The sequence below is a fragment of the Balaenoptera borealis genome (assembly GCF_965194805.1).
Source record: "Balaenoptera borealis genome assembly, chromosome: 17".
In the NCBI taxonomy this organism is placed as follows: domain Eukaryota; kingdom Metazoa; phylum Chordata; class Mammalia; order Artiodactyla; family Balaenopteridae; genus Balaenoptera; species Balaenoptera borealis.
Genome location: NC_138876.1, coordinates 28242057 through 28252323, shown reverse-complemented (window position 1 = coordinate 28252323; position 10267 = coordinate 28242057). Strand labels below are relative to the sequence as shown.

At 40.7% G+C, this 10267-nt stretch overlaps 1 protein-coding gene across 1 annotated transcript in view; it reads left to right on the top strand.

The window, feature by feature from the left end:
• Positions 1 to 2912: 2912 nt before the first annotated feature.
• TRHR (thyrotropin releasing hormone receptor) overlaps positions 2913 to 10267 on the top strand; it is a 130938-nt gene continuing 123583 nt past the window's right edge. Inside the window, exon 1 of the mRNA XM_082364411.1 lies at positions 2913 to 2997. The gene's annotated coding sequence lies outside the window, so the exon portion shown is untranslated. The remainder of the gene's footprint in view (positions 2998 to 10267) is intronic.

Below are 10267 nucleotides of genomic sequence, written 5' to 3'. Positions count from 1 at the left end.
ATTTGATTCTTTGCATTGGTTATAGAATAGTGACCAGACAAAGGCCAAACCTTAGGGGTAGGGGAGCAGCCAACAAGGGTGACTGAAGAAGGATGATTAGTAAGTGCAGTAGGAAGAGAAACAAGGGAGCAAGTTCCAGGAAGCCAGATAAAGAAAGTGGTTCAAGAAGAGGAGTGGCAACAGTTACTGCTGGATAGAGTAGAATGGGCCACTGACTTTAGTAACATGGAAATAATTTATGCATTTGTAATCTTTTCAAGATTTTTTTATTGTAATGGGGATGGAAACCTGATTGGAGAGTGTTCAAGACAGAAGGGGAAAATGGGGGAAATAAGAGACAACTATGGTCAAATCTTGCAAGAGAGTTTTGATTTAAGAAAAGAAAGGATAATACAGTAATATAGCAGTAGCTGATAGGGGGTGCTTTGTTTCGTGTTGACTTTTAAGATGGTAGATATTTCAGAATGGTTGTATGCTGATGAAAACAATCTGGTAGAGGAAAATTGTTGATGGAAGAATAAGGAGACAATTGCTAGACTGATGTTTTAAAGTAAATAAGTGGAAATGGATTTTGGTACACAGATGAAGGGAATGGTCTTAGAAGGTGCGTAACGGTTCCTGTATCATAAACAAAGAGGAAAGCAGAGTATATGGTACAGATTCTGGGTGTTGGCAGAGAGGTGATGTGTGAGAGTGAACATGGAAGGAAGTACTGGAAGTTTGAAGAGAGAGGAAAAAGTAAGGGATAAACATCTAGGAGAGCGGTAGAGTGAATGAGTACAGAAACGCAGTAGGATTTCCTGTCAGCACTAGTGTTCTTGTTGAGGTTATACATTTAAGGTGAGCACAACCAAGATTTTTCTCCAGGCACATTCAGCAGCCTAGGGACACATCTGGAGTAGGTAGTGTTGAATATAAACAGGGTAGGATGACACAAAGTTTGGCCCTGGGTGAAGCGGGGGAGGAACTATGACATAAAAGGGATGACGGATAAAGACAGGTGATAAGCTCAAGAAATTATAGGTCCCAGACAGACCAAAGCTTTTTTGGAGTTTGAGTATTAAAGGGAATGAGCTGAAGAGATTGAAGGCAATGGTCAGAGAGTGGAGTGCTTAAAATTCAAGACTGTGAAAGGGATGTAGTCTTTTATTATTATTGACAGGATCTAGTAGACAATCATAGAACTGAAAAACTGAGATAGAATGAAATTTCAAGATCATTAAAGGAGAGGAGGTTAAAAGACTGCGAAACAAGCTCACTTTACATGGATATTGAAATCACGTGGGAGGAGTGAGAGCACGCTGTGTGACAAAATCTCGAGGAGCAGCTTGCGGGTCTGTAGATGCCTGCTGAAAGGGCGGGGCGGGAGTGGAAGGTTTGGTATGATAGAATGAGCTTGAAGGTTAGCATTCCTTTGGAAGGGGAGAGGGACAGTGCTATTGACAGGAACGGGAGGACAGTTACTTCTGGCCTATGGGAGATTAAAAATAAACAAAACCCAGCCCCCTCTGAGAGTGCTGCAGAAGAAGCAGTTTTCACAGGGAAGAATCAGGTTTGAGATAGAGAAAGCAGACTGTAGTTGGCTTTTGTGGTTGCAAAGAGATAGGTTCCTAATACTGGAACCTGTAAATGTTACCTAATTCAGAAAAAAAAGGTCTCTGCAAATGTGATTAAGTTAAGGATCTTGAGGTGGGGGATGATCCTGGATTATCCACGTGGGTCCTAATTGCAATCACAGGTATCCTTATAAGAGACAGAGGCAGAGGGAGATTTAACACAAATAGAAGATCCCAAGAGAAGGTGATGTGGAGATGGATCACAGAGATTTGAAGATGCTTACTTTGAAATTTGGAGTGGTATGAGAAGACAAGTAATGCCAGCAGCCACCAGAAGCTTTAAGAGGCAAGGAATTGATTCTCCCCTAGAACCTCTGGAGTGAACACAGTCCTGCTAACACTTTAATTTCAGCCCAGTGATATTGATTTCAAATTTCTGGGCTCAAGAATTGAGAGAATAAACTTCTGTTGTTTAGGTCACTGAGTTTGTAGTAGTTTGTTACATAGGAAACTGATATACAGGTGAAGGAAAGAGTCAAAGAAAAGAATAGGAAGAGAGTGGACTTTGTTGATGATGGACCTTAAGTTCCAGAGAGCATAGGGCAAGTGGGAGAACAGAATTGCAGAGAATACGGAACTGAGAGACTGAGATGGACCTGGGATCTTTGGGTAATGGGTGGCTACCCATTAAAGAGGGATAAGAGAGTGGTGGAATTAGCACTGATGACCTAAGAGGCAGACTTTGATGGGAGGAAAGGGATATACATATATACATCTATAAATACATAAATATACACATATGTGTATTTATAGATGTATATATGTGCATATGTTTGACTGTATATGCATAATATGTGTATATGTTTATACATGAGTTTATACGTAGATTTATCATTATGTGCATATATTTGTCTAGTATATGAATGTGTGTATTTACATATTTTAAATCATGGAGAAAATGGAAGGATAAGAGTTTGGGTAGAGTAGGAGAAATAACGGGGACAAAGAGGGAAAGAAAAATGCTGGCACTCAGAAAAGAAAACAAAGCAAAAAATGAAAGGATATGTAGGATCATATTTAAACATTCATGTAAAACTGCATAGGTGTGTATATGTATAAGAAATTTTTAAAAATTAATTTAAAATAAATTTATAAAAACATAGTTTGTATAGCAATGAAAGTGCCAAAAGACCTTGTTAAAAGTTAAATCCAAACATATATGATGCTAACAATCTGATCTTAGTTTCCCCTGCATTTGCTCTTTGTTTTTTGCAGTTCACTGCATTTATGGTTCTAACTGATCCAATGTGTGCAGACAATTCAACTTACAGCAGCTCCAGCTCTTCCTCTCTGAATCACCTCTGGACCCCTCCTTTATGTCTCTGAAAGGAGGAGAGTGGCCTCTGTGTGCTTAAAGGAGGTTGCCTGAGATGACCTTAAGGTAGGTCTACTTTGAGAACCTGGTCTCAAAGGAAAATATGGCTAAGAATTTCTGGAGATGGGTATTTATTTTAAAAAATAGCCTTGCTATCCAAATTTTCTTCTTATTAACACCATTTGCCACCAAACAGGCTTATGATTTCAAATCTAGGGTCCTTCCTTGAATAAGTACTAAACAAGCTGTTTTACTTGTTTTGGAAGCTAAAGGCATTGTATTTTTTTAGTATCTCTCACCCCCAAAATCTCACTCGTGTAACCGTTTAATGCAAGTCTTGGGGCTATGCATCCTTATCCTGGATCTTCATCACCCAGAGATAGACTGAGAAAGAAAAATTCATGGAGGATTGCTAGAAAAGTTTCTGTGGGGTTATCATACATCATTTCTACTCATATTCCTACTACTCATACTAGTCATAGACTCTGGAGCCTGACTACCTAGGTTCAAATCCTGATTTTACCAATAACTGCCTGTGTGTCTTTAAGCAAGTTACTTAACCTCTCTGTGCCTCAGAGTCCTAAACTGTAAAATGTGATAACAATCAATGGCAATGACCTCATACGTTTGTTGTGGAGAGTAAATGAATTAATCCATACATTGTACTTAGTTCTTGGTACATAGTAAATACCAAGTAAATCGAACTGTCATTATTATTATTATTATTAATTGTTGGTATGTGGGCAAATAATCCCCCTAAAAAGTGGATGAGTGGAGAAGGAAGAAAGAATGAGATAAAAGCTAAAAATAATAAGGGAAAGAAAAGTCAATGACCTGTGTTAGGATTTGGGAGGCTGGAAATATTTTGGGAGAAATGAAGACCCACAGAAAAACCACAAAAAAGGAATAAGAGCAGGGGCCTGGTGACTTGAATCGCATGGATATGCAGAATCAGTACATTAAACACTGGGGTCAGGAAAGTTAAGTAATGAGTATGTGTGGGCAGAGTTGTAGAGTTCTGGGAAAAAATCTATCTGTAAAATTTCTTTCATTAAGGTTAAAAATGTGTCTCAGGTAAATTTAGAAAACTAAAAAAAAAACAAAAACAAACCCACAAAAGTACATACTTAAATGGTGCACGATAAGAATAAATTCAGATGGGAAAGAGGTACATCTTTACACATACTATTCAAAAATTTATTGGGACAGTAAAACTTCCATGTAACTAGACAAGTACACAATTCCCTTACTTGCTTGCTCACCCAACAGCTTGACGACAGAAAAATTGGCTTTTAACCTCACCTTGCCCAAGGACAACTTTCTCATTCTGAAAGGAGTTTTTAGTCCCAATTCATAAATGCCTCTGCTTATATTTATACATTTTTATTTTAGAGAACACCAATGAATTTTTGGCATGCAGTGGGCTACTAATGAGACACATTGGCTCACAATCTTCTTATCAATCTTTTAAATTAGCAGTCAAATGTCACAGAACATAGCATGCCTTCCGCAAGTATATATCTTGTACTAATGGAATTGTTCTATTCAGATTTTACAATTTCTGGCATTTTCCAATATAAAGTAGCATGTGGTCTGAGATGATACTGGGGATTTTATGTGGACTTGTAAAAGGAACTTTTCTTCTCAGCTTTATGTTCTGTCTTTTGGAACACTTTCAAAGAACTGTTTGGGTGGCCTTAGGCAGGGTCTTTTAGAAGTTGGTTTATGTGTGTGTGGATGGATGAGGGCCGATTCAAAGAGAAGTGCCAAAGTGGAGTTATCAAAATTGTCATTAAATTCAATGTTGATATTTGTTTGATTCACACTTGCAATAAAAAATGTAATATGTCAATTCCAACACAATTAGAGAATTTTAAAAAAGAGCTATACTGATTGGCACTTCAAGGTGATGTGTAATGTAATGGAACAGAAGTTCAACTTGTGTTAACAAATATCTTCATCTTCCAAAACCATATTCCCTGTTGAGTAGCCCTGCCTTCCCCTCCCCGCAGCCCTCTCCGTATTATTTATTCGGCAAGCATTGAATATTCACCTACTGTTCTTTTGGTACTGAGGGTAGGAAACTAATATGATACACATGGTTGTCATCCTGGAGAAAAGTTTTCACAAAATGATTGGAGCCATTTCACAAAATGCAGCTTTTAGATGTCATTCCCTCTCAGAAGGAGAAACAGAAATAGAGTTCCAGTGCTATGGGCTGAATTGTGTCCCCCAAATTTGTATGTCGAAGCCCTAATCCCCAGTACTTCAAAATGTGACTATATTTGGAGATATAGGGCATTTTAAGAGGTGATTAAGTTAAAATGAAGCCATCCTAATCCAATCTGACTGGTATCCTTATACGAAGAGGAAATTTAGGCACAGAAAGAAACACGAGGGATGCACATGCACAGAAGAAAGACGCAGGGAGAAGGGGGCCATCTGCAAGACAAGGAGAGAGGTCTCAGGAGAAGCTTAGCAACTCAGGTCCTTGGACTCTTTAATCACTAGAAACTAATAAGAGGCCAGACGAGAAATTCAGGCAAGGCTTTACTAGGACTCGTGCTGCATCCTGAAGGAGCGAGAACAAGTAACAGGTGCCCTTGTGGGGGTGGGGGGCTGAGGTGGTTCCTTAAACGTGGTAACAGCAGGGGTGGTTCCTGGGTTGGGCAGGAGGTGTAGCTTAGGTGGTCTGCCCGCCCTCTTGGTGGTACTGTGTACAGGGCTCAGGCTCAGTATCTGCTTTTGTTCTCAGCACCTCAGCAATGGCAGTTGGTTTGTGGCCTTTTCGTGTCTTATTGTATATAATTGCCCCAACCGCACATGCATGCAGTTCTTTTTAGTCCCTTATAGTTTCTTTGTATTCTGTTGCTCCAGGAGACGTTTGTCCAGGTGCAAGCACTCTAGTACTTTACCAGATCCCAAGTACTCTGGTAAAGGGTCCCAGATCCCAGACTATCTCAAAACCAACCCTTCTGACACCTCGATCTTGGACTTCCAGCCCCTGGAAATGTGAGGTTTTGTTATTTTGGCATTTTCTTTACAGCAGCCCAGCAAACGAATGCACCCAGTTTGTCAAGATCCTCACCACATTTTTTTGTACTAGACACTTTTCAAAGTAAAATTGTACTGGACAAAGTTAAATAGTCAAGGAAGGCTTTATTCAAGACTATTGATAGAGGGGAGAGAGACTGAACTCAACTCTGTCAAAAAAGGGCAGAAGAGTTTTTAAGCCCTGGGTGAGTGAATGGAAAATTACTGGAGGACTGCCAAGAAGGTTTATCAGTGGGATGTGTCCAGCATGATAGGTTATTCCTGAGTTTGCAAATGTCTCTGTAATTAGGCCATCTGTGTTTACTAATTGGTCTCCATTGAAGTTAGGTTCCTACCCTGTCACAGAGCTGGGAGTTAGGGGTGCTGTTTCCTTCAGTGTTTCCATTTCAAAGAGATGATTCCCAGGTCCTTGAGAGAGACATTCCTGGGGTTGTAAATCTGGCAAAAAGTTGGGGAAGACTTTCATATATTTCAAAGGGGCAGAGAAAGAATTTATAATTGCAAGTTTTCTAAAGTAAATGCTCTAAGAAAAGGAAGGTCGGGGGCTATAGTAGGAAGAAATCTATCTAAAGTTTAGCCGAGCTGAGGGGAATATTACAGCCATCTCAGACAACCCTTTTGTAATGGAACAGGCTGACCTTTAGTCCTGGAAAGGCATTAGGTTCCCAGCCATTGATTTGCCTCTGTGCTCTTGCATATTGGTGTCCCTGGATGCCATTGAAATGGGGCAGGATGCATCCCATAGTACTGGACTAAGAAATTTTAGTCATTTCACAGAGGTCAACCAAGCAAAATCAAAAGGCATAAAAATAACCCTCTACTATTGCCATTCTGGGCTTCCGCTAATGGTGCCTTAGGCTGGATCTCATTAAATCTGCATCCCATTTCCCACCTCAAATCACTCAGACCCCAGCAATTACCCATAAGTGCTTTCCAAATAGCAAATGTAGGATTCATTTTCTTTAACTTCTCCATCTGTTTTTTTGTTTTAAAATAACGCTGCTTTAAAATTGGTGCCACCAAGGAAAACAGGCAATGCTCTGTTTTCATCTATTTCCTCTGTCAGGAGGTGCTTAGGCATTGAGAGAAAAATCCCTCTTTGCCTTACAGCAGGAAAATGAGCACTGGTGTGACAGCATCCATGAGTACCTGGGAAATTACCATATAACTGCACTGTACAAAACACCAGTGGGATGCAACCACTGGAAATGCACATAGTCACGACTGGGGTTACAGACTTGAGTCACAGCCCGTGCTAGAATGCAAATAAGCTGTCTTGTGGTACCTAGCAGTTTTCCAACTGACTCCTAAATAAAGAAAAGTCTTTAGGTGAAATCTCAACGTTTCTTGTTGAACCTTGGGGGTTCTTCACAATCCAAAGTAGCTATACAGACAGTTTCCTCTTTTCTTAGGGTTAAAAAAAGAAAAAAAAGAATTAAATAGAATGACATCCTTCCTGGATGTATCTTTGATGGAATTATAAAACCAAAAGGTTTAACACTGTGATCCTGGTCTCTCCATTTAAAGGGCAGAAGAACACAGAGCAAAAGGTAGGCACATTAGGCTTCCAGATATATGCAGATTCCATTCTCTTCTATAAATATCCTCATTGTAATTGCTGGCTTCCTGTTGGGATAAATGCATTCAAATTTTGTTTTGAATGGCACAAACTGGCTTCCTGCCTTTTGGGTTGATACAATTTTGCTATTTCCAAGTGTGCGGTAAACCAGGGGTCCCAACCCCCGGGCCACGGACCAGTACTGCCCAGTGTTCTGTTAGGAACCGGGGCTGCACAGCAGGAGGTGAGCCACGGGTGAGCCAGCGAAGCTTCATCTGTACTTACAGCCTCCCCATCACTCACATTATCGCCTGAGCTCCGCTGCCTGTCAGATCAGCGGTGGCCTTAGATCCTCATAGGATCATGAACCCTACTGTGAACTGCACACGCGAGGGATCTACGTTGCACGCTCCTTATGAGAATCTAATGCCTGATGATCTGAGGCGGTGATGCTAGCGCTGGGGAGTGACTGCAGATACAGGTTATCATTAGCAGAGAGGTTTGACTGCGCAGAGACCATAATAAATCAGTTGCTTGCAGACTCATATCAAAACCCCATCAGTGAGTGGCACGTGAAAACAAGCTCAAGGTTCCCACTGATTCTGCATCATGGTGAGTTGTATAATTATTTCGTTATATATTACAAGGTAATAATAATAGAAATAAGGTGCACAATAAATGTAATGTGCTTGAATCATCCCGAAACCATCCCCCCCGCCGCGGTCCGTGGAAAACTGTCTTCCACGAAACCGGTCCCTGGTGCCAAAAAGGTTGGGGTGCACTGTTGTAAACAGAGAAGAGAAAGGAAAGAGTGAAAGTGAGATTAGGGCTTTGGCAAAAGCTCACTCCCAAGTGTTGTTCACAGACCAAAAACACCAGTGGGGAGTGGGGATACTCTCCTCCCTCACACCCTCCCCAATCCTTACCAAATGACTTACAATTTTTTTTTCCTTTTCCTGACCAAATCAACTGCTATCTCCAAATGACCCTTAATTCTTCTTTTACCTTTTCACATGTTTTTCACATTAAATGATTTTGGAGATGCAGGGTGAAATGATTTGAATCATGCATAGCCTTTCACTAATATAACTGATTCAGACCATTTTCTAATCATGATTAGGTACATTGCCTCATATCCAGATGGTGGTGTTTTTCCTGCACAGACTTGTAGATCTAAAGGTACAACTTCTGTGATACGAATATTCATTCAACAAGTATTCACTGAGTACCTCTGATACATTATGTGCTGGGGTTACAGCTGTGAGAGGGGAGTGGGCCGCTCCCTCACAGAGTTTCCAGTCTTTCTAGGAAAACAAGTAATTAAAATGAAAAGTAATAAAGCTCTAAGATTTCCTGGTGGTAGCACCTAACCCAGTCTTGCCTGAGTGGAGTTAATAACAGATGAAGGACATGGACAAGACAACCCAGACGTGGCAGCGTGACATTTAATCTGAAAACTAAATAGAATTTAGCCGGATAAAGTAGTGTGTGAAAGGGATCCCAATAAAGGGAATAGGATGTAAAGGTCTAGACTCTAGAGGCAAGAGAAAGCCTGGCTTTGGGGGTAAATGAAAGTACTTCACTATGGCTAGAGAAGGAGAGAGTGACAGAGACAAGAAACAAGAGGAAAGGTACATGCAGAGTCATTTATAAATAACCATGTAAATCTGTTGAAAGAGTTTGGGAAATCGCCTTAGGCAATAGCAGCTAGCAGAAAAAAGGCTGCTCACCGGGGCACGTCACCGAAGAAAACGCCTCTTTCTCATCATTGATGGACTCTGCCCAGGATAGACCGACACGTGATCCTCATCATGTTTTCTCTCACTGCTATGCTGCCAAGAATCCATTCCAGAGGGAAAAAGAAATTAGAACATTTAAAGATTTTATAAATTGGAAACTAGCTGGTTAAAGCGGAAGTGGCACCTCCAGGTTATGCTCTCCAGTACAGAGCTGGCCTCTGGACAGTCTATCCTTTGTCCCAAATTAGCTTGCCCACACATAGGGCCACTGCTAGACCTTCCCACACCTTCAAACAAATTAGAAAAAGGTGTCTCCTATCTGAAGTCACTCAGCACCTGGGTGCAAGGCTTGGCCAAGAGAATGGAGACTGGATTTCATCCCCGACTTGTAACTCCTCTGGTCTCCCAACCTTGAAACTGAATGACCTTAGGCAGAAGATCTGCACACAGAGACACACAGCTTGTCTTTTTTTTTGCCTTTATCTTTATATGTAATAAAATTCCACTAATTAGGTGTTAATTTGGGAGAATAATTGTCCTCTAGAGACGTAAAGAACCGTTAGGTGATGAAACGGGAGATAATTTACGCAAATGAATTCAATCATCTTGCTTCTCCCTAGTTGGAAATAGTGGCACTGAGGGAACAAGAGTTTGAGTTGGAGATGAAGGAAAGTTGAATTATTCTAAAGCATGATGGCTTTAGTGGGAGGGACAGAGAGAGGATGGAAATTTAGTAGAATTATATGGAGTATTTTATTAAAAGGTATTGTGGGTATGAGGCCTGGGAAAAGAAAGATTAAGCAGTCTTGAGGAGTGCTGAATGGAAAATGTGAAAGGGCTAAATACAAACTTCACTTGTTCTAAAAATGTTCCTGAGCTGACCCTGCCTCCAAGGGTCATGGTCCTTTCTTTCTAGAATGCAGCCTTCAGACTACTACTATTAATCCTACAGCTCAGGGACCTTGTGAGTTGTATTAATTTTTTT